This window comes from Leptonychotes weddellii, chromosome 1, assembly GCF_054177405.1.
Source record: "Leptonychotes weddellii isolate Sample4059 chromosome 1, ASM5417740v2, whole genome shotgun sequence".
Lineage (NCBI taxonomy): Eukaryota > Metazoa > Chordata > Mammalia > Carnivora > Phocidae > Leptonychotes > Leptonychotes weddellii.
In genome coordinates, this window is record NC_138369.1 from 189,814,332 (window position 1) to 189,835,546 (window position 21,215).

Here is a 21,215-nt window from a genome sequence, read left to right on the forward strand (position 1 = left end):
AGCTTAGGACCAGCTGAGTGACCCACCCAAGTGTCTCAACCACTCTGAGCCTCAGAGCCTGAATCTCTCCACTAGCGGGAATAATACCATTACTATTGTTGTTTTGTCCGTTAAACGAGCAGAACACCAGGACACCCCAGGTGCTTGTAACATTGGTGTTTCGTTTTTCAGGCACATCCTATTTTTTAATGGTTCAGAAGAGGGATCGAGATTGTTTTATTTGGCCTAAATGTGTTCAACAGTGTTGCAGTTTTTAAGCATTGTCTGCACGTCATCCTGTGACGTCTGACAGCATCTGCATATTTTCAGTCCCCACAGAAGCTTTCTCCTCTTCCTTTTCCAAGCAGACGGAGCCTGAAGACGGCAGGACAGTCTCGGGCCGCGGTTCTGGACCAGGCTGGCGGAGCCGGAGCCTCATGGGAGACGACCGTGCAGGGAAAAGTTGACTCTGAGCGCCTACTCCGCCAAGACTGTGTTTTCTAAGAACTGTTTTGTTCACTGATACAAAAAAAAAAAAAAGGAATTCATGATGCTGTACAGAATTTTTATTTTTAAACTGTCTTTTAAATAATATATTCTTATACAGAAACGGGTACTGTACTTTTTCTTTGGTAGTGCTGTGTATCCCGGGGCTGCTTCTGAGAGTCCCCAGAGTCCCCCAGCTCTCCCGCAGAGACAAGGAACTGTGCTTTTCCCACAGATGTATCTTAGAACAGTTTTCCAGTGTGATGTGATGCTCCATCCCGTGTAAATTCAAATTAAATCTCAGGCAGTGCCCGGAGCGTGTCCTGTTTGTGAGCATCGAGGGGACGTTGGTGGCTGTGTGTGGGGAGGCATGGGGCCGGAGGCCGCTTGGTCAGACATGGTTGTGAACACACCACCAGGCTGGTGCCCGTTTACAGGGAGGTGGGCATTGAACACCTCAAACCGCCATACTCAGCACGTTTGAGGGTCTCCGGGGAGGGGAGCTGTCCCTTCTTCCTGCCTTTGTTTTGGGGTAAGCATTGGGGACACATTCGGGGTCGCCCTGTGCCCATAAAGGGAGACCCGACCCCTGCTGGTGGGCAGTCAAGCTCTGAGGGGCAGCACACACCCGAACCCTCCCCCAACGCCCCGCGTGTGTTCAGACCCCTCGATGCTTCCCAGGCCATGCACACCTCCTCAGCCCCCTCTCCGCACGGAAGAGGCTCTGCTCTGAAGAAGTCTGTAAAAGCCGCCGCATAATCTGCGCTCTGTGGGCATTTCATCTGGTGTTGATTAGTGTCCATGCATTCATTCCCTCTCGGCGAATTCCAGAACACTGCCTTCCATCCCTGAATAGTTCATTTTCTGATGTGACATTTTCCATCACTTCTTGATTCCAGTTCAGTATGAACGGCAGCTTCGGTGACACCGAACTCAGCAGGCGTCCAGATGGCGATGCACTTCGGCCCGCATGCTGCCCCGCACGCGAGGTTTGTGACCTGCTCCCCCAGCGAGAAAGCTCTCTGACCAGTGCCTCCCACCTGCTGAGTTGTGCTGAATGCCCACCTCGCCACGCTCTGCCCCTTGTCGAACTTCACACAGCGATGACTGAATTCAGTGCTTGTGCACACAGACACACACAACCACACTCACACGCATGTGTATGCACGTGCACATGTCCATGCACACAGACACACAATCACGTACACGTGTACACACACACACACACACATAAACCCACTCTAACACACGGTCTGCATTACAGGGCTGAGGTCATACCAAGTCCTGGAACAGGGAAATCAACAGCTCGGAGGAAGGAGTCTGTAAGGAGAGCACCTCTGTGACAGTCCCCACCCTTGTGTGGCAGCCTGGTTTCCATCAGTGGAGACCTCACAAACTGGCACGAGAGCATCAGCCTCCCGCAAAATGCTTCCTCCAACCTTCTGCCTCCAGAATGCTTATGTACTGGGGTCATTCACACCCCATTAGCTGAGCCCATGGGGGTGACGCAGCCCCAGCCTGAGTCACCCTCCATATGGACACGGCCCCTCCCTTTACCGCCAGCCAGCCTCTGTCACACGGGCGGGGGCCCTGTCACCCAGCTCAGCCTGCTCACCCACAGCCTGGAACAGCCCTGCCCCGGGAGACTGCACACACGGGGGCTAGGTCAGTGACAGCATCAGCACTGGAGGCTGGGGGGTAAGATGTGGCCAAGTGCCAAGTCAGCGAGAAGGATAAAATGTCCGGAGCTGCGCTGCCCATCGAAGGGCACACACAATGCCCTGCGCTTTCCAGAACTTGATGGAGCCGGCTGATGCCACGGTCCCGCAGGACCGCGCCTTCCTGCAAACCAGCCACGCCTCCGTCACTCTGTGTTCACCCAGGAGGACAAGAACATGCTGTTCTCCATTGTTTTTCTCCCCCCAGATTTCTAGCAATTGAAGGAGTGATGCATGTGTCAAAAATTGGACCCGAGAGACCCCACACATCTCGCTCCTAAATGTCACACACCAGCTAGGCACTGGAGAGGTGCTGCCTTGGGACGCAGCCCCCCCCCCCCCGTTTCTCCCCCTGCCGAGCAAAAGGCCAGCACAGCCTCCAGCACTGACCTCGAGAGTGAGGAGAGACAAAAGGAGAAAGTCTGTCACTCTCACCTGGGATGGGGACCCCAGGGCCCGACGCCTCCACAGTGCCTGTCCTGTGTCTGACCACAGGCACCTTCTGCAGCTTCCTCCCGTCGTACCATCCAAAGCCAACGTGATAGTCCCTTGCTGGCATCTTTAACCAAATCACATCGGAAAATCAATTCCACGTGATGCTTGAATGAACACTAAACATACAAAATACTTAATCTCCAATCAATAGCCACTGGTGTCCAGTGGCCTCTGGTACAGAGGAGGAACCGCTCCACATGGCCGGGGGCCACGGAGCTGCCCCCCCGCGTCCCCCCCCCCAGGAAATGCCCGACTCCGTTCTCGCTCCACGGGCAGCTGCAGATCCCACTGCGGGAAGGGCTGACGAGGGCCAATGTGTCGGGCTGATGTGCTAGACAAGAGGCTCTGCTCTGGCTCACTGCTTTTCAAATATCACCATAGGAGAGTTTTTAAAGTTTAAATCACAAGAATTTAACTGTAGTCTCTCTAAGGGGCGGATAAAATTGTCGCTCTGGATTTGGGGGGCTATTTTCGATCAGTAGCTAAGAGGAGCCGGGTGAGGACGTTAGGGACTCACACAGCGCCCCCCGTGTCCTCAGCAAGTTTTCCCAGCCTCGCCGCCGGCCCTGTGTCCTGTTGGCTGATGAATGCAGCAAGCCAGGTGAAGATCTGATGACGCAGCATCCACATCGGGGCCTCAGTGTGACGGGAGGCCCCACAGCCAGGACAGGTGGTGGGCTTGTGAGGCTGGGGGCTGCGGACAGGGCTGCCAGGTGGTGTATCGAGACAGGGGCAAGGCAGGGCCTGGGCGGCAGGCCTTCTGGAATGTGTCTGTGCAGAATGGCCACATGCAGAGGCCAGAGGCCAGTGAGGGAGACACCCCATGTCATCAGGAAGAGAGGGAGGTGGGGTCCGAGGGGCCACTGAGGCGGTCACTTGTGACAACAAGGGGGGTTGTCCACCTGCGGTCACCACCGACTGAGCTTGACCAGTGGTGACCCAGCCCTGTTGTGTGCTAGCCTTCCCTGGCTTAGACGCACAGGAGGAAGCCTGGCTCCCAGTGAAGTCCCAACAGCCCAGAAGCTGGGCTGGAGTGACTCGAGCTGTTCATAGACAGACACCCTACACAAAACGATCTCCCAGGACCGCACGCACCTCAGGGGCAGCACTGGTGATGTACGTACTAGGAACTCAGACACTGGCCGATTGAATGGATGAGTCTGTGTGGTCACTAACCTACAGGATCACGTAAGAGGGGAAAAAATCACACTGCAAAATGTGTGTGCGCGCGCTCACGGTGGGGGACGGGGATACTCTTGCAGGTGTGCGTAGTCGTGTGAGGCTGCGTGTGCGTGCACATTTATAAGCATATGTGTGCCTATTATGCACCTGGCCTCGCTCCCAGCTGAGAACGGACATTGAAAAGATGGGAAGATGCGAGTTTTCGTGCCTGGCTTGGTTTGCAGACCCAATGAGCAAGGAACCTTTGGGCTGCGTTAAGGGAAAAGGGACAGGTGGGGGAGAAGGACGCGGCAGCCAGATGGGGCAAGAAAGTATCTTGCAGCATCCAGAGACTAGTCATGGCAGGGAGAACTCTGGACTGATTTCGGCTGCTTTCCTTGAAAGTTATTTTACAGAAAACTCAAAATGCATTGGGCGTGCCAGTTGGAAAGTAACAGAAGGCCATAGAAGCAAATGTGGCTGGCTGACCGGCCTGTGTGTTCGCGGTGCTGCTGGCGGAGGCCCAGAGTCGCCCGTTGAACTACTGATGTGCGTCCGCCGGGTGCTGGTCGACCCACAGGAAGTGGCCGGCCGCACACACTCAGCGGCTACCACTCTGGAAACGCCTGCTTGCCGCCGGCTGGATACGTGCCGCGTGCCGACCACGGTTTCCCGGTTGGAAGGAATCACACAGAACTGTTCCTTCTGTTTATATATTGCCCACCCACCTTGGACAGGCCCGTCCACCCTGAACGGAAACCCGGGGAGGCCTGCCAAGCCAGCCTCCGCCTTCAGCAGCCCAGCCGCTAACATCCAGCCAGGACTGCTCCTTCCCTCCTGTGCTGGTCCAGCATCTGCGGTCTCCAGGGAGGGTCATCCAGAGGCCACCTGTTCTGCAAAGAGCCTGGCAAGACTGCGCTTGAACCCTTCTGGGCTTCTCTACTGACCGCCTGCGAGCACTCCCCACTTTCTGCATGAGTGTCCTGTGGCAGCCACCAACATAAACTACAGAGATTCTGTCACGGTTCAGGAGGCAAAAGGTCCAAAACCAAGGTGTGGGCCAGGCTGCACTCTGGATCCTTCCTCTCCTCTTCCTGATTCTGGTGGCTACCAGCGGTCCTTGGCGGTCCTGGGCTTGTGGCTGCATTGCCCCAATCTCTGCCTCTGCGGTCACGTGGCCTCCCCCCAGTGTGTCTCTGTGTCCAAATGTCCTTCTGCTGTGGGGACACCAGTCACTGGATCCAGGTCCAGCTTACCTCCGGGCAATCTCATCCTAACTTTATTATAGCTGCAAAGACCCTATTTCCAAACAAGTTCACATTCACAGGTGCAAGTGGTCATGATCTTTTGGGGGGGACACAGTTCAACCCCCTACACCGACCCCCCGGTCAGCTTTCCCATCTATCTCTGCCTCTTCCATTGTGTGGTTACACACACGCGTGCTGAGCGCTCGGCATGATGTCTGGCTCTCAGCTCTGCAGCAGCAGCAGGTCCCCCCAGGAGCCTGCCTCTCTCCCCAAGGGTGGAAGCATCAATGTCCCATGGCCATTACTGACGTGCACCCCCTGTCCTGGGCAGGGTCATGGCTCAGCTCTCTGGGATGATTTCTCTCGGCAGGTCTTCCTCAAACAAGCCAGGCTCTGAGGGAGGCAGAGGGCAGGTACCCGTGAGGTGGGAGATCAGCAGACTTGGGCCAGCAGGGTCTCTCTGGGAGGCCCGGAGGGACTCCCAGGGCACAGGTGGCAGGAAGGAGTCAGAAGGGAAGGTTGACAGGAAGGTACAGACCCAGGAAGACACAGTGTGACCATCTGCTCAGGCAAACTCAAACCTGCAATGTTTGCTGCCTTCCCGCATCTGGCTGAATGGGGAGCGTCTCAGCTCCTGCTGCGTAACAAACCACCCTGAAACTTAGCAACTTGAAACAACGTTGCTTATTACTTCTCATGGGTTTGCAGGTTGACTGGGCACTCTTGGTCTGACCCTGCTCAGCTGGAGCTGATTGGTCTAAATGGCGTTGGCCACGTGTCTGGAGTTGTTTGATGTCAGCTGTGTGCATATCTGTCACCGTGCGGCAGACTAACATGGTTCCTGCTCATGGTGGCAAAGTGGTCCCAGCAGCAGAAGAGCATAAGCCCCAATGCTCAAGCACTTGTCATGCCTTGGCATGCACGCAGCTATTACATTATGTCCCACTGGCCACAGTAAATCACTTGGTCAAGTCCAGACTTAAGGGGGGCAGGGACAGACTTCACGACAGAGGGACATGCATTTTGCCATCTATCAGAGTGAGGAAGCCCATGGTCTAAACACACCACTGGCAGCCTTGCCCCAGGGTCCTCTGGCTGCCCGTTTTAACCCCCTCCTCCTCTACCCACGCGATTTCAGGAGTGAAGGCACACTACAAACCCCCATGAGGAGCAGCCAAAAAGTTACTTTGACATTCTGTTGCTGTGATCTTCCAACTCCCATTGAAGAGGTTCAACTTAGAAGCTCTTGAAAGCTTCTGTGTGGTCCTTGGAGGGCTGCCCAGACATGCCTCGTGGTCTGTTATCAGCTTTCCCACTAGCTCTGGGCAGCATCTGTCCCAACCATGGGATGTCGGGACAGCATTACACCAACTTGCAGAGCCATGTCGAGCAGGCAAAAGGCACTTTCCTTACCTCTGGTTTTGTCTCACCAGATTCTACGCATGGTTACTCACAGTGCCAAGCCATCAGAGGTACCTAATATAAAGAATTTTAACCATTGACCTTGCAGCAAAAGCATTCTAAAAATGAGTGCAAGGTTTTATTCTGAGCCTCTGAGTGCTCACGGAGAGTGTCATATTTGGTCTTTCCAGCAGTGGGAGACCAGGGTCACTCAATTTTCTGAGATGTTCAGAGGAGGTTGGAGTTTTCAGGCAACTCTGAGGAAGGTGGATACCACTGCGGCCAAATGGCGTGTGTTTCAAGGGCATTTTCATTTCATTGAAAAATGTTCATTAAGTAATGCTGGATTGGGGCATCTGGGTGGCACAGTCGGTTAAGTGTCCGACTCTTGGTTTCGGCTTAGGTCATGGTCTCAGGGTCAGGCTCCGTGCTCAGCGTGGAGTCTGTTTCAGATTCTCTCTCCCTCTCCCTCTGTCCCTCCCAATCGTGCTCTCTCTCTCTCTCTCAAATAAATAAGTCTTAACAAAAATAATAATGCTACATTGGGCAAAGTGGATACAAAATGGTTTGTATAGTCTGTTCAATCAGAAGATACAACCATGAGCAATATTATATTTTGATGGGGTAGCTTGGCCAATGGCCTGAGGGTCAGAGGTTGGACCAGCTCACAGATGAGAGGTCACAAATGCTGGAGCTCAGCCCCTGTGCACGGCGCCTGGACCAGGCAAAGAAGACATGGCTCCACACCTCCAATCAGGTGATGATAAGATTTTTCTTTATGCTTATTGTCCGAGAAACTCCACCCCCAGAAAGGTAAAGGCAGCCATACTTTGGGGTCATTCACAGCCCTGGCTAGGCCCTGGGCCCTCTGAAATCCTGATGCTTCTCACTGGGACTGAGGACGCCTGGAAACAAGAAGTAAAGGCAGGCCGTGCCTCCCACACATTAGACCAGCCATCTCTGGTAGAAATCCACAAAATCCCTTGTGGAATAATAGCATGCTGCATTATTATTTTTAAGATTTTATTTATTCGAGATAGAGCGAGAGAAAGAGCACAAGCAGGAGGAGGGACAGAGGGAGAGGGAGAAGCAGGCTCCCTGCTGAGCAGGGACCCCCCCCGCCCCAAGATCATGACCTGAGCCAAAGGCAGACGCTTAACCGACTGAGCCACCCAGGCGCCCCCTGCCGTATTATGTTGATCCGCTGTGATGGGTCACTGTCCACCATTTCAACTAAGTAGATGCTCATTTTGTCTTCAGGAAAATACATCTGCTCTCGTTTACGAATGAAAGTGTATAAAGAAAGAGGTAAAGTGAGGATGTCAGTGCTACTGCAGAAGGGGAAGGGGGTTCTTTTCTTCTGGTCATAATGGGTCATTTCTGGGGCAAAAGGAGGCAGTACCGTCAGCGTGGAGAAACCACGGTGGGGATAAGGGAATGGGACAGAGACTCACAGCCACAAACCTGGTTTGCCTGGGTCCACGCCATGTGGGGCCTCCTGCCTCCCCCAACAACAGCCTGATGAGCTGGGGGCTGGTGGGGTCACACAGCCCCTTGGGGGAGGTGTGCAGTGATGCAAACCCAAGGGTCCGTGCATCTTCGTTGATCAGCGGTGCCATCCCCAATGACCAAAGCTTGGTCAGTGAGTCATCATTACCATCGACTGTGTCCACAAGGAGGGCAACGAAGGATCCCAGCTCCCAGTGCAACCCATCACTTCTAACCGGCACTGCATCTTGGGGAGCTGGAGACCCCCACTCCAGGTGACACACTGGGTCTGTCCTTCCTGGGTTATTTCTCACTGTGATTCTGGGCACGACCCCAATGCCTCTTGGAGCATCCATGGCGGTGGGCCAGGCCTCCATGATCCCCTCCAGCAGGATCCTCTGTGGTTCTTGTAAATTCCCCACAGGAGAGTCCATGCTGACTTGGACACAAGAGACCCTCCTCAGCAAGGCTGGGGGCTCAGTGACCAACACATCCACAGACTGCGTCCCACATACCCAGGACACCCTCCCAGCTCACAGGCTGTCCTCACCGTCCCCAAATCTTGGGAAGCACCATTCAAAGTCAACAAGTGAACTGTATTCTCTGCAGTGACCCTGTCAGACTCCTATTGCCAGGGTCAGGTCTGACTCCTGCTTGAACTGCTGAGGGCAGGACTGGATCAGCAGGTGCCTGGAAAGTGTGGTTTGAGCGTTCTCACAGCGCAGGGATGCTTGGGAAGCATGCAGAGCTCTAACACACTAACTTCTCTTCAACATATCTCATTATAGCCAAGAAAATGATCATTTTTACATTAAACTTTTAATTTTGAGATAATTGTAGATTCCCATGTAAGAGAGACTGCAGAACGATCCCATGTGCCCTCTGCCCAGAGCCCCACTGGTGACACCATGCAGGACTCCAGCGTGGGGTCCCGTCCAGGATGGTGACGGTGATGGTGACACCGTGCAGGTACAGAGCACCCCACCCCCACGGGGGTCCCTCCTGCTGCTCGACTCCTTACAGCCTCACCTGCTGTCCTTCCACCCACCCCAGCAATCACTAATCTCTTCTCCATCTCTGTAATTTTGTGATTTCCTGAATGTTATATAAATGGGGTCAAAAGTGTGTGACCTTTGGGGGTTGGCTCTTCCCACACAGAGTCATTCTCTGGAGATTCATCCAGGTTGTTGCGTGTATCAGGAACGTGTTCCTTTTTGCTGCCGAGTAGTGTTCCACAGTGTGGACAGATCAGGGTTTGTTTAACCATTTACCAGCTGAAGGACACGGGGGCTGATTCCAGCTTGGTGCTATGACAAAGCTGCTATGCACATTCGCCAACAGCTTGTGTGTGGACGTGACTTCCCATCTCTCTGGGATGGATGCGGGAGGTGATCACTAGGTTATGGGGCCACTGTATGTTTACTCTTTCAAGACACTATCAAATCTGGGGGCCCTGGGTGGGTCAGTCATTAAGCGTCTGCCTTTGGCTCAGGTCATGATCCCGGGGTCCTGGGATCGAGCCCTGCATCGGGCTCCTTGCTCAGTGGGAAGCCTGCTTCTCCCTCTCCCACTCCCCCTGCTTGTGTTCCCTCTCTCGCTGTGTCTCTCTCTGTCAAATAAATAAATAAAATCTTTTTTTTAAAAAAAGAAACTGTCAAATCATTTTCCAGAATGGCCCACTTCCCTGTCCCCACAGCAATGCCGTTTCTCCACATGTTCGTTAGTTCGCAGTGCTGTCACTTTGATTTTAGCCATTCCAACTGGTGTGTAACAAAAGCCCAGGGGAGCTCTAATTGGCATTTCCATGATGGCTAAGATGTTGAACCTCCAGAAAGAAGTACTCGTTGAAAGAAGATGTCGTTGGTAAAATGCATGTTCTTGTCTTTCACCCACTTTCAAATCTGGGGGTTGTTGGGAGGGTTATTTGGGGGGTTTTTTTTTACTGTTTTTACTGTTGACTTTTGAGAGTGCTTTGTATCTTCCGGAGACTCCTCTGTCAGACGTGTGGTTTGCAAAGGTTTTCTCCCAGTCTCTAACCTATCTTTAGAAAACCTCTTCCCAGCGTCTGTCACAGAGCAAGTATTTTTAATTTTGATAGAGTTTGATTTTTCAATGTTCTCTCTTACCAATGTGGCTTTGGTGTCAGGCCTAAGAACTATGTGCCTAGCCCTGGAACCTGAAGATCTTCTATGGATTTTGTTTTGTTTTTTTTTCTAGAAGTCTTACAGTTTTACTTTTTAATCCACTATCCAACTTTTGTATAAAGTGTGAGGCTGAGGTTGAGGTTCGTGTTCTTGCCTCCGGATGCCCAGGCCTCCAGCACTCTTCATGGACAAGGCTGTCCCTCCTCCCGTGAACTGGTTCTGCACCACTCCCAACAATCAGCTGGCCACGTTTATGTGCTCCCTTTGTGGCCGCTGACCTCTGTGTCTGTCCCTCCACCCACGTCACACAGCCTTCCTTGCTGTCACTATAACAGTATCTCTTAAGACAGGCTGAACCTTCTCATGTGATCTGCATTTTCCAAAGCGTTTAGCTGTTCCAGTTTCTTTACGTTTCCATATAAATGTTACAGTAATCTTGTCAGGACCCGTAACATATTGCCGGGGCTCTGACAGGGGTAGCATCAAATATGTATTTCGATTTGGGAAGAACTAACATCTTCATTATGTGGTGTCTTCCCATCCATGAACATGGTGTGTCCCTCCACTTAGAGCTCTGTATTTCCTTCAGCAGTGCTTTGTCGTTTTGAGGACATAAGTTCTGTTTCATTAGATTGCACCTAAGTATTTCTTTTTTGTTTTGAGTTATTGTAAATGGTATTGTATTTTTAATTTCAGTGTCCATGTGCCGTTAGTCTAGAAAAATACAATTACCTTTTACATATTAATCTTGTACCCTATGACCCTGACTAACTCACATACTAGTTCTAGGTTATTTTTGTAGATTCCTTAGGACTTTCCACATAGACAATCAAGTCATCAGCAAACAGTGACAGTTTAACTTTTTCTTCTGAGCTGTCTGCCTTTGTTTTTTGTTTTTAGAAGCATAACCTTTGTTGAACATGGCACTGGGTCTTTTTTTGTAGAAAAAGATATTAGCACATAAGCATCTATGAAGTGGAGCAAGTCCTGGTTTTCTTGGAACAGTAAAAACGCATGCAGTACCTCTGAGTTGGGATTTTGATCTTTGTCAAAACCACCGAGATCAGTGGGAGGCTGAGTAGGAGGGGAGCTTGCTGAGTTTTTGTGCTTCTGTCTCAAGGTGAGAGAAGTATGTAGATACAGCTCGTCAAGGTGTTCCCACCTCTCTATGTATCTATTTCTCCACACATATGTTGCAGAGTGGGGGTTCAACTTGTACTGTCAAGTTGTATCCCAGCTTCACGGAAAAGAAAATAGTTTCATTTGTACAAAAGAGTTCTATGTACAAGTATTTGTGACTTGAGGGCTTTTCTTTTCATTGTTAGTTGGCTTTTGTCTGTCAGTTTTATATCAGTAATTCAGGAAAACAGCCATGTTGGTGTGGGAGAGCTGGAGGTGCAGACAGCTCCAAGAGTGGAGCTTCTGAGACCTCCCTACCCCCATCCAATGCACTCGTCTTGGGAAGTGAGTCCCCAGAGCTCCCCATCTTAGAGGCTCAGTGCTGGGGGGCAGGAAGGGCAGCACTAGGGGTGGCACGGAGTTCATCAGGGGTGGGGCAAGGGACTGGGGGGTTGGCATGGCCAGAGTTGTCTGAGGTAAGGTGGCTGTGAAGGTGACAATAGGGACCCTGGCTGTAGGAGGCCCAAGGGCTTGCTGGCAAGGCCCAGGGTCAGGTTCTGGATGGAGGCCCTTCAGGGTGAGATCACGGGACAGGGCTCATGCCCACCTGCCTCATGGAAGAAGGCCTCTGACTTGGCCAAGTGAGGGATGCACACAGCCCCACTTTTGCCCTGGTCGGTCTCCTGGGGCTTGGGTGGGACGCAGTGAGGTGGCAGATGCTGGGCTCTGTAGGTGTGCCCATGGGTGTCAAGCCTGAGCACTCACATTGGTGCCCACAGTCATCTGGTCAGAGATGAACGCTCAGTGATCTTAGCCTTGGTGTGCTGTAACAGCTCCCCCACCTTGGGTCACTCCCAGGCCGGGCCGGCTGTGCAGGAGGCACCCTGTTCTGTCCCTTGCTATGTGTCCCAGAAGAGGGTGGCACTGTGGCTGCCACTGGGGCCCACGATACGCCACGTGCAAGTATCTCTCTTTCCTTTTCTTGCCTTACTGCACTATTGAGAATGTCCAAAATGATGTTGAATGACATTGGTGAGAAAAGACATGCTTGCCTTTTTCCAGATCTTAGGGAAAAAGCATTCAGTCTTTCAGCATTAAGTGTAATTTCCATAGATGCTCTTTATCAGCTTGAGAAAGTTCCTCTCTATTCCTGTTTCTCTGAGAGCTTTGATCAAGAACGGCTGTTATATTTTGGTCAAATGCTTCTTCTACATCAGTTGATATGATCTTACGATTCTTTTCTTTTGTAGTCTGTTAAAGCGGTGGATTATACTGATTCGTTTTGGAATATTAAACCAGCCTTGCATCCTTGGAATAAACTCCACTTGGTCATAGTGGTTCTTTTTATATATTGCTGAATTAGATTTGCTAATACTTTGTTAAGAACTTTTGCATCTATATTTCTAAGGGATATTGGTCTGTAGTTTTCCTGTTTTGTGCTGTCTGGTTTTTGTTGTCTGGGTGACACCAACTTCATAAAATGAATTGGGAAGAGCTTCCTTATTGTCCACTTTCTGCTGGGGATTGTGTAGAATTGGTGTTCATCCTTCTTTAAAAGCCTGGAAGGATTCTTCAATGAAAACATCTGGGTCTGGGAATTTGGTGGGGGGGGGGGGGATATTTTAATTACTGATTCAATTTCCTTAATAGTTACATAGCTATTCATAGTATATATTTCATAATGGGTGAGTTTGCTAGTTTGTGCTTTTCAAAGAAGTGGTCCATTTCATACGAGTTGTAAAATCTGTGTATGTGGAGTTGTTTGAAGTGCCCCCTAATGATCCTTCTCATTCCGTGGGGTCTGTAGTGATGTCCCCACTTTTGTTCCTGATTCTGGTATCTGCTAGAGGTTTGGTGATCTTTTTAAAGAACCAGCTTTGTTCTGTTGACCTCCTCTATTGTTTTCAGTTTAATTGATTTCATCTCTTTATTGTCTCCTTCCTTCTGCTTGTTTTGGGTTTATTTTGCTCTTCTTTTTGTTGAGGGTGGAGCCTAGACTACTGAGATTTTCCCTCTCTTCTAATGTAAGGATTTAGTGCTATAAGTTTCTCTCTTGACCCTGCTTTGATGTGTTGTATTTTCACTTTCAATCAATCCAATGTATTTTTTATTTCTCTTGAGACTTCCTTTTGATCCATGCGTTCTTTGGCAGTGTGCTGATTAGTTCCAATTGTTTGGAGATTTTCCTGCTAGCTTTCTGTTACTGATGTCTCGTTTGATTGTGCTGTGGTCCAAGAACACACTCTGCATGATTTCAGTTCTAATTTGTTGAGGTGTGTTTAATGGCTCATGATGTCATCTACCTTGGGATATGTTCCATGAACATTTCAGAAGCGTGTGTTCTATGCTCTTGTTGGGGGAAGCTGTCTATGAATGCTGATTAGGTCCTCTTGGTCGGTAGTAGTGTTGAGTTCTTTTATATCCTCCCTTGTTTTTTGTCTAGCCACAAACTGGCTGAGATCTTTCACTGAGGGCCACAGCTGCTGCCAGTCCTCTCCATGAGGCCACCCTCCCTGGACCCCAGAAAGTTTCCTCCCTCAGCCTTGCAGACCTTACCCTTCCAGATGCCACAGCACCTGTTCTTGTGAGCCATAGGATACTAGGTTCTCTAACCCTGCCCCCCCCACGTTGTCACTTTCTGCAGTGACCCAGTTTTCTGTGCCATCTCTTTCCTGCTTTGGCCTCATGATATGATACATATCTCAGAGGGATACTGCTATTACCCTGGACTCCTACAGTGGAAATTCCCACCAAAGATGAACTCACAGAGTAAAACAGTTAGCTTTGGGCTGCAATAAAATACCTAAGAGACTTGCATTTCCACTCAGAATGCCAAAAGCTGCAAAGAACATCCCTCCCACGCTAGCAATGGTGAAAGTCAGATGATGAGTCACAAAGGAACAAAGTAAACTGAATTCCAAAAAGGAATGAGGCCCTTCAAGGAGAGAGAGAGAGAGAAAGGGCACGAACTGTTTTGTCTTTGATGGGACACAGAAGAAAGATGTGACCACCACACAGATGGACAAGAAAGATTCAGGTAAATCTTGAGAAGTTCTGACAGGCTGATCACTATGGCAGTTGGAAATAGATCAGAGTCCTGTACAGGGAGCCCTCTGGGTGACACAGGTGTGCTTGGGGTGATCAGTGGCTCCTCAGGCCCCACATGCTTCCCAGACTCTCACAAGCAAAAACTTTTAGCTGAAGGAACGGTATCAGTCAGTCACACCCCTGGGGCATAAGCAGACTGCCAGGGTCTCAGGAGGCGTGAGAGCCTGAACAGGGACCCCCTCCATGGGGCCATCCTATAGGGACAGTTAAAAGCTGAAGGGGCCCAGGAACCCTGCAAAAGACCCTCCCCTCCAGCCCCATACCCCACTGTAATGGTGAGGCCACTGCAGCTGCAGTCGGAGGGGCCTGAAGACTGCACGGAGGTGACCCTGGCAACAACAAACTCAAACAGGCCAGGCGGCCAGCTCCTGACCACACGAAGGCCTGCAGGAGACAGGGCGTGCGGCTCTCCAGGCCCGGGGACGGCCGTCCGCTGGCTCTAGTGATTACCGAGAAGCAGCGCACAAGTCCCCAGCCACAGCTGGGCACATGTTTACTTCAACACTCCGTTCTTCCAGGATGTTCCTTATGTCTTTTGAAGTTCTGAGTTAGGACATACACATTTAGGATTTTGATGTCCTCTTGATCACTTGACCCCTTCATCTCTATCCCTGGCAACAGTCCTTGCACTGACATTGGCCTTGTCTGATATTCGATCAATATCAATCCTGCCACTCCAGCTACATTTCTCACTTGTGTCTATACAATGTATCTTTTACCTTTAACTATGTATGTCTTCATATCTGAAGCGGTCTCTTTTAAGCATATGGGTGAGGAACAGCATTTAACACAGAAAACAGGTAATCATTTTTTTTAAAGAAGCAGAATTTTTTAAAAAGCCAACAAAAATGTTAAACAGATCTATTATAATTCATTAAAATAAAAAACTTTACATAAGGATTACACAGTAGACCAGACACAGTGGAAGAGAGAATTAAAGAACTGGAAGGTAGATGTATAGCAGGGGGAGATCAAAGCTGAACAATATTAGAGAAAATTTTAGACAAGGAAGACAGAAGGAGAGCCTCAGAGAAGGAGAGAACAAAGAGGGTGGCAATGTTCAAGATGACAGAACTTTCCAGACTTGGGGAAAAATCCCACCAAACTGTGTTTTCATTGGATATTGTGTTTGGCTGCTAATTATTAAAAAAAAAAAATGAGAGTGGCTTAAACATGATCGAGGCTTATTTTCTCTTATGTTGAGAAGACTGGAGATAGGCAGTTGTAGACAGAAAGCGAAATAAGCCTCTTGCAGGTCTCCCACCTCAGGGGCTGGGGAGCGTGCCTATGAAATGTGATCATCAGGGAAGGCAATGCCCCGTCCCTCAGCCCCTGGCAGTAGAGGGTGTAACTTCTGCAAGCACCTGACTGCAAATGCAAGCCTCCACTCATAAAGTTATGAAAAATCAGGCAGTTTCATCTCGGATGCACGACGATACTGGGTCGTATCTGCTTGGGTCGTATCTGCTTAGCTATGTACAGGAGTAAGATCCCTTTCTGTCTGCAGTCTCTTTAGCACGTTGCCTAGGATGCAAGCCACATTCCAGCCAAATGCTCATTCAGTAATACACTTGCTTTCTCTCTCTTCTGTATTTGTGGAGAAGTCTTCTGGATTGGGAGGAGATTTTGCCCTTAATCTTATTTCCCCAACACAGTCCTAGGCTAGATCAGCTGCCCTTTGATCAGAGCTCCGGGTCCTTTTGTGTTTCTGCTTCACCATCCTTAATACCTGGCAGCGAGGAAATAAATGAAACCCAAAGGAGAAGGGCAAAGGCTATTTATTCAGAGCTTGCTACATCAAGGGGGTCATCTGCGTTTGGTGGAAACTCACAGGCAGGCAGAGGAGTGGGGAAGCTTCCTTGTGAGAACAGGGAGGCTCCAGGCGCGCCCTGGAGGGAGGCTGTGGCCCGCGGGTGGCTAACTAGAAGTGGGTCAGCCACATGACTCATTAGGGATGCATATCTGGCTTCCTCTGGCTGGTCCTAGGTTACAGCAAGGACAAAAATCAGAGAAGCGGTCAGTTATTAATCAAGTCATAGACATTTGGGGCCCATTGTTACAGGGCTTATCATTTGTCTTCCTGAACTGATGAGAGATAGTAGTCTGAATTCCTACACATCTGACTTATGGGGCTGGTTACCGCAGATAACTGGCTGGCTTCCTGGGCTGCAGGCTGTGGGGTCAGAGTTCTATTATTATTTTTTTAGATTTTATTTATTTGACAGAAAGAGAGCACAAGTAAAGGGAGCGGCAGAGGGACAGCAAGAAGCAGGCTTCCCTGAGGAGCAGGGAGCCGGATGTGGGGCTCAATCCCAGGACCTTGGGATCATGACCTGAGCCAAAGGCAGACGCTTAACCGACTGAGCCACCCAGGTGCCCCTAGAGTTCTATTTTTATACATGGTCTGGCCACTGCCCATTTGTATATTTGGTCTCTGAGCATTCATCATTGGGATCATCTCATGTCCCAGTACGGCCACTGCAGAACCCACCACTGCGAGCACATTCCAGGTAGAGAAGTTAAGCAAAAAGGGCAAAGAGCATGCCTCCCAGGGGAGTCCCTTTACAGGACTTTGAAAATGAGGATCCATCCAGACACATTTGCTTACATCCCTCTAGCCCTACCTGCCTTCAGGGAGATGTGCTTTGTTTACTGAGCACAGTGATGCCCCCACCAAAGAGGGGGCTTCTGTTTAAGGTAAAAGGGAGTGTGGACACTTGCCAGGCAGCCAGCAACCTCTTTCTCAGATGGAAAGATTCTTCAGGTGGAAAAAGTGGAGGAATAAATCCGTAAGAATCTATTCTTCAATAAGAAAGTTGTTTATGACGATTATTCTAATAAAGAACTGGCTGATTAGAACTGTTTGTAGTCAATGTTATATGCAGAAAATGTGCTCCCCAGTGCCTTCCCAACCACCCCACCCCGGCCCTGTCCCTCCATCTCCAGGGTACTGAGGCAGAGACAAGAGAGAGCAGTCTGAATATATGGATATGAACACACACTGAAAACTGCTCAGCTAAAGCGAATTAGTTCAAAGACACAATAAATTCAGGGAGCTGGTCACTTGGCAAATTGGCTCTTCAGAGAACTGGCTTTTAGTGACTGCCCAAGTGCAAAGAGTGGTTCAAGGAGAAGCACCTCGATGGGATGGGCGTGTCCACGAAGAACCCTGGGGCTTCCGGGCAGGGCTGGTGGGTTCTCCACCAGACTCAGGGCGGTCCCAAGGGCTGGAGCACCACCTCCACTGCATGATACTCACACCTGGTGAAGTGTAGTTTATGTCCTCTGGAAAAGAAGAAATGAAACCCAAGGGGGAAGATCACGGAGTTCAGGAGAGAGAGCGTGTTCTCAAGAAATGCATGGAAATGGGTCCCTTGCACACTGGAGACTGAAGGTGCCGTCCGGACAGCCGGGGCAGAGCGGGAGTCTTGCCGAGGGAGACACCCACGTGGCAGGAAGGAGCAAGCAGGGGCGCTCCGAAGCCTCCCCAGCCGCTCTCTGGGGCTGTTCCTCCAACACATCCAAGTTCTCCAGAACTGAGAGTGACTGTTGTGAGCATTTCCTTCCCAGCCAAGGGTCCAGACACTGCAAACATGCACGCATGTGTGCTCACCCAGGCAGGTGTGCACAGCCTCACACGCACACATACATCGGTGCAGGTGCACACCCAGGCACGTGCGTGCACACGCACACCAGCACATGCGCACGCACGTGCACACGCTCACTCCACTTGCCTTTCCTTCCCTGGGGCTCTCCATTTTCTCTGCTGCCAGCACTGGATGAGAAGGTGCTTTCTACGTCCGCTCTGGAGGATTTGCTCTGCATGTTCCTGCAGCCTGCTCCCCAACAGGAAGTGCTACCCCCACCTGACCCGAGGATCACACGCCACGTTCTGCCTGCCACTAAGTCTCCCCACAGAAAATTCTTTATTTTCATTCCTCCATCAGGAATTCATTTAGGGAAGTGTCCGTGATTCAAATGCAAAATGAGAGGAAGGATGATGCTTCCAGGGGCGACTCCCAATCCACACAAAAAACTGAAAGCACCTCTAATGCCTTCCAGGAGATGGAAAGTGAAAACCCCAGGGGAGGGAAAAGAGCATTGCCTGATCCTGCTTTGAGTGCATAGTTAGAAGCAAGAACACTTGGAAGAAGAATAGGAAATTATCGGACTGGAAACTTTTTCATGGTTAAAAAGAAGTGGCGAGTTGATGCATCATTGACAATATAATGGGAATTAGTCCTCTGATCACGTCTGACCGCCGCTGACAAGAAAGTGCTTCTCAGGAGACAGAGATCCAATCATCCCACCGCCTCAGGAAGGGCCTGGAAATGCGTTTCTTCACATGTCCTTGAAATGACCTCCTTGGGACACTGCTGGTTCCAAGTGGGAAGGGGCCTGGGGCCGGGGGAGGGGGGGCAGGCTCCCAGGCGCAGCCACGGGGCAGCGATTTCCCCTGGACCAGCAGGGACTCTGGGCTTTGCCTCTAAAGCCAAATAACTGGGTCCAAATTCAGGACGTATCCTTTGTTAACCTCCTGATTCAGCTGCGGGGCTGGAAAGAGGAGTAAGAATCACATCCAGCTGTCCTTCAGGGTTAAGCAAGTTAACCACAAATGGCCCAGGATTTGATCAACAGCGCCCATGTAGGGAGGCTCCCATAAAAACCCCAGCTGAAGTTCAGAGAGCTTCCAGGTTGCTGAACACACCCCCCCGATGGAGGGTGGTCACCCCGACACTGTAGGGACCCGCTGCTGGAAGGTGGTGCACCCCAACACCGTAGGGACCCCTTGCTGGAGGGTGATGCACCCCAACACCATGGGGACTCCCTGCTGGAGGGAGACACACCCCAACACTGTGGGGACTGAAGCTCCTGCACTCAGGACTTCTGGGCCTTGTCCAGGTACCTTTTCATCTGGCTGCTCATCGGTGTCACAATAAACTGAGTTCTGGGGGTCATTCTAGCAAAATATAAAACACAAGGAGGGAGTTGAGGAAACCCCCAATTTGTAGCCAAATCAGACAAAGCGTGGGAACCCAGGACAGACCACTTGCGCCCAACACCTGAGGGGGCGGTCCTGTGGGGCTGAGCCCCGGTTAGTGCCGGCCTTGAACTGAACTGTAGGATGCGCCGTGGTGTCAAGCCTGGAGAGCTGTTTGGTGTGGAACCCCACATATTTGGTGTCAGAAGTGAAGAAGAGTGAGTCAAACAGAAGCTTACTTTCACGCAGAGACAGAAAGCAGACTGACGGGTCCCGAGACTGGGGGCGGGGGACCAGAGTGACTGCTGAGCGAGTGTGGGTTTCCTCATGGGGCGATGGAAACGTTCTGGAATTAGTAGTGAGGGCTGTACAATGAAATGAATGTACTAAAAACTACTGAACTTATACACATTGAAACGGTGAATTTTATGTTATGTAAATTATCTCAGTAAGAAAACATAACGTCAATATAAAAATTATTAATGATGGGTGCCTGGGTGGCTCAATTGGTTAAGCAACTGCCTTTGGCTCAGGTCATGATCCTGGAGTCCCGGGATCGAGTCCCGCATCGGGCTCCCTGCTTGGCAGGGAGTCTGCTTCTCCCTCTGACCCTCCCGAACCTCCCCTTCTCATGTGCTCTCTCTCTCAGTCTCTCTCAAATAAATAAATAAAATCTTTTTAAAAAAATTTTAAAAAAATTATTAATGACATTTTACATTCTTTTTTCCGTACTAAGCTTTCAAAACCCAGTGTGTACTTTACATTCCCCGCACATACTGGGCTAGCACAGCACTGAATACACCGAATGCCACTCAAGGGCACTCTTTGAGGGATGATTTACATAAATACACTTTTTTAATATGTCTCTGCTTTCAAGACTCAATCTAGTTGAGACAAAAACACAGAGACTCATGACACAGCTTATATCATTGCAGGAGGCAGAGGGGACCAACGCCACCTCCACCCCGTCTCCAGCTGCGGCCTCAGGGCCCTCCGCATGGCCTAACACTGGCAGGGAACAGAGCATCCACTGGGCCCGGCGCCAACCAACCCCCATCATGTCTAGTCCCCAAATTGGAGGAGAACAGAGCATCCTCTGAGCCCGGTATAAATGGACTCCCATCACTAGTCCCAAGACTGCAAGAGAACAGAGCATCTGCTGGGCCCAGTGCAAATGGACTCCCGTCACTAGTCCTAAGTCTCCAGGAGAACAGAGCATCCTCTGAGCCCAGTGCAGATGGACCCCCATCACTAGTTCTAAGTCTGCAGAACAGAGCATCTTCTGAGCCTGGTGCAAATGAACCCCCATCACTAGTCCTAAGTCTGCAGGAGAACAGAGCATCCTCTGAGCCCAGTGCAGATGGACCCCCATCACTAGTCCTAAGTCTGCAGAACAGAGCATCTTCTGAGCCCGGTGCAAATGAACCCCCATCACTAGTCCTAAGTCTGCAGGAGAACAGTGCATCCTCTGAGCCCAGTGCAGATGGACCCCCATCACTAGTCCTAAGTCTGCAGAACAGAGCATCTTCTGAGCCCGGTGCAAATGGACCCCCATCACTAGTCCTAAGTCTGCCAGAGAACAGAGCATCCTCTGAGCTCAGTGCAAATGGACTCCCATCACTAGTCCTAAGTCTGCAGAATACAGCATCTTCTGAGCCCAGTACAGATGGACCCCCATCACTAGTCCTAAGTCTGCAGAACAGAGCATCCTCTGAGCCTGGTGCAAATGAACCCTCATCACTAGTCTCAAGACTGCAAGAGAAGAGAGCATCTGCTGGGCCCGGTGCAAATGGACTCCCATCATTAGTCCTAAGTCTGCAGGAGAACAGAGTATCCTCTGGGCCCAGTGCAAACGGACTTCCGTCACTAGTCCTAAGTCCGCAGGAGA

At 50.6% G+C, this 21,215-nt stretch overlaps 1 protein-coding gene and 1 long non-coding RNA gene across 9 annotated transcripts in view; one reads left to right on the forward strand and one right to left on the reverse strand.

Moving 5' to 3' along the window:
- Window positions 1–781, forward strand: part of PDE9A (phosphodiesterase 9A) — a 93,303-nt gene extending 92,522 nt beyond the window's left edge. For 5 of the 8 annotated variants that reach the window (XM_081800364.1, XM_081800377.1, XM_081800381.1 and 2 more), the window contains one exon: window positions 345–781. The gene's annotated coding sequence lies outside the window, so the exon portion shown is untranslated. Of the gene's footprint in view, window positions 1–171; window positions 285–309 lie in introns of those variants that run through there. The other 3 variants (XM_081800371.1, XM_081800370.1, XM_081800367.1) reach the window with 3 other exon arrangements.
- Window positions 782–16,108: 15,327 nt separating this feature from the next.
- LOC115941680 (uncharacterized) lies at window positions 16,109–21,209 on the reverse strand. The gene is made up of 2 exons (XR_004076410.2): window positions 17,485–21,209; window positions 16,109–16,328 (listed from the first exon to the last, which is right to left on the reverse strand). It is a non-coding gene; the product is annotated as an uncharacterized LOC115941680 (long non-coding RNA).
- Between the last annotated feature and the right edge of the window lie 6 nt (window positions 21,210–21,215).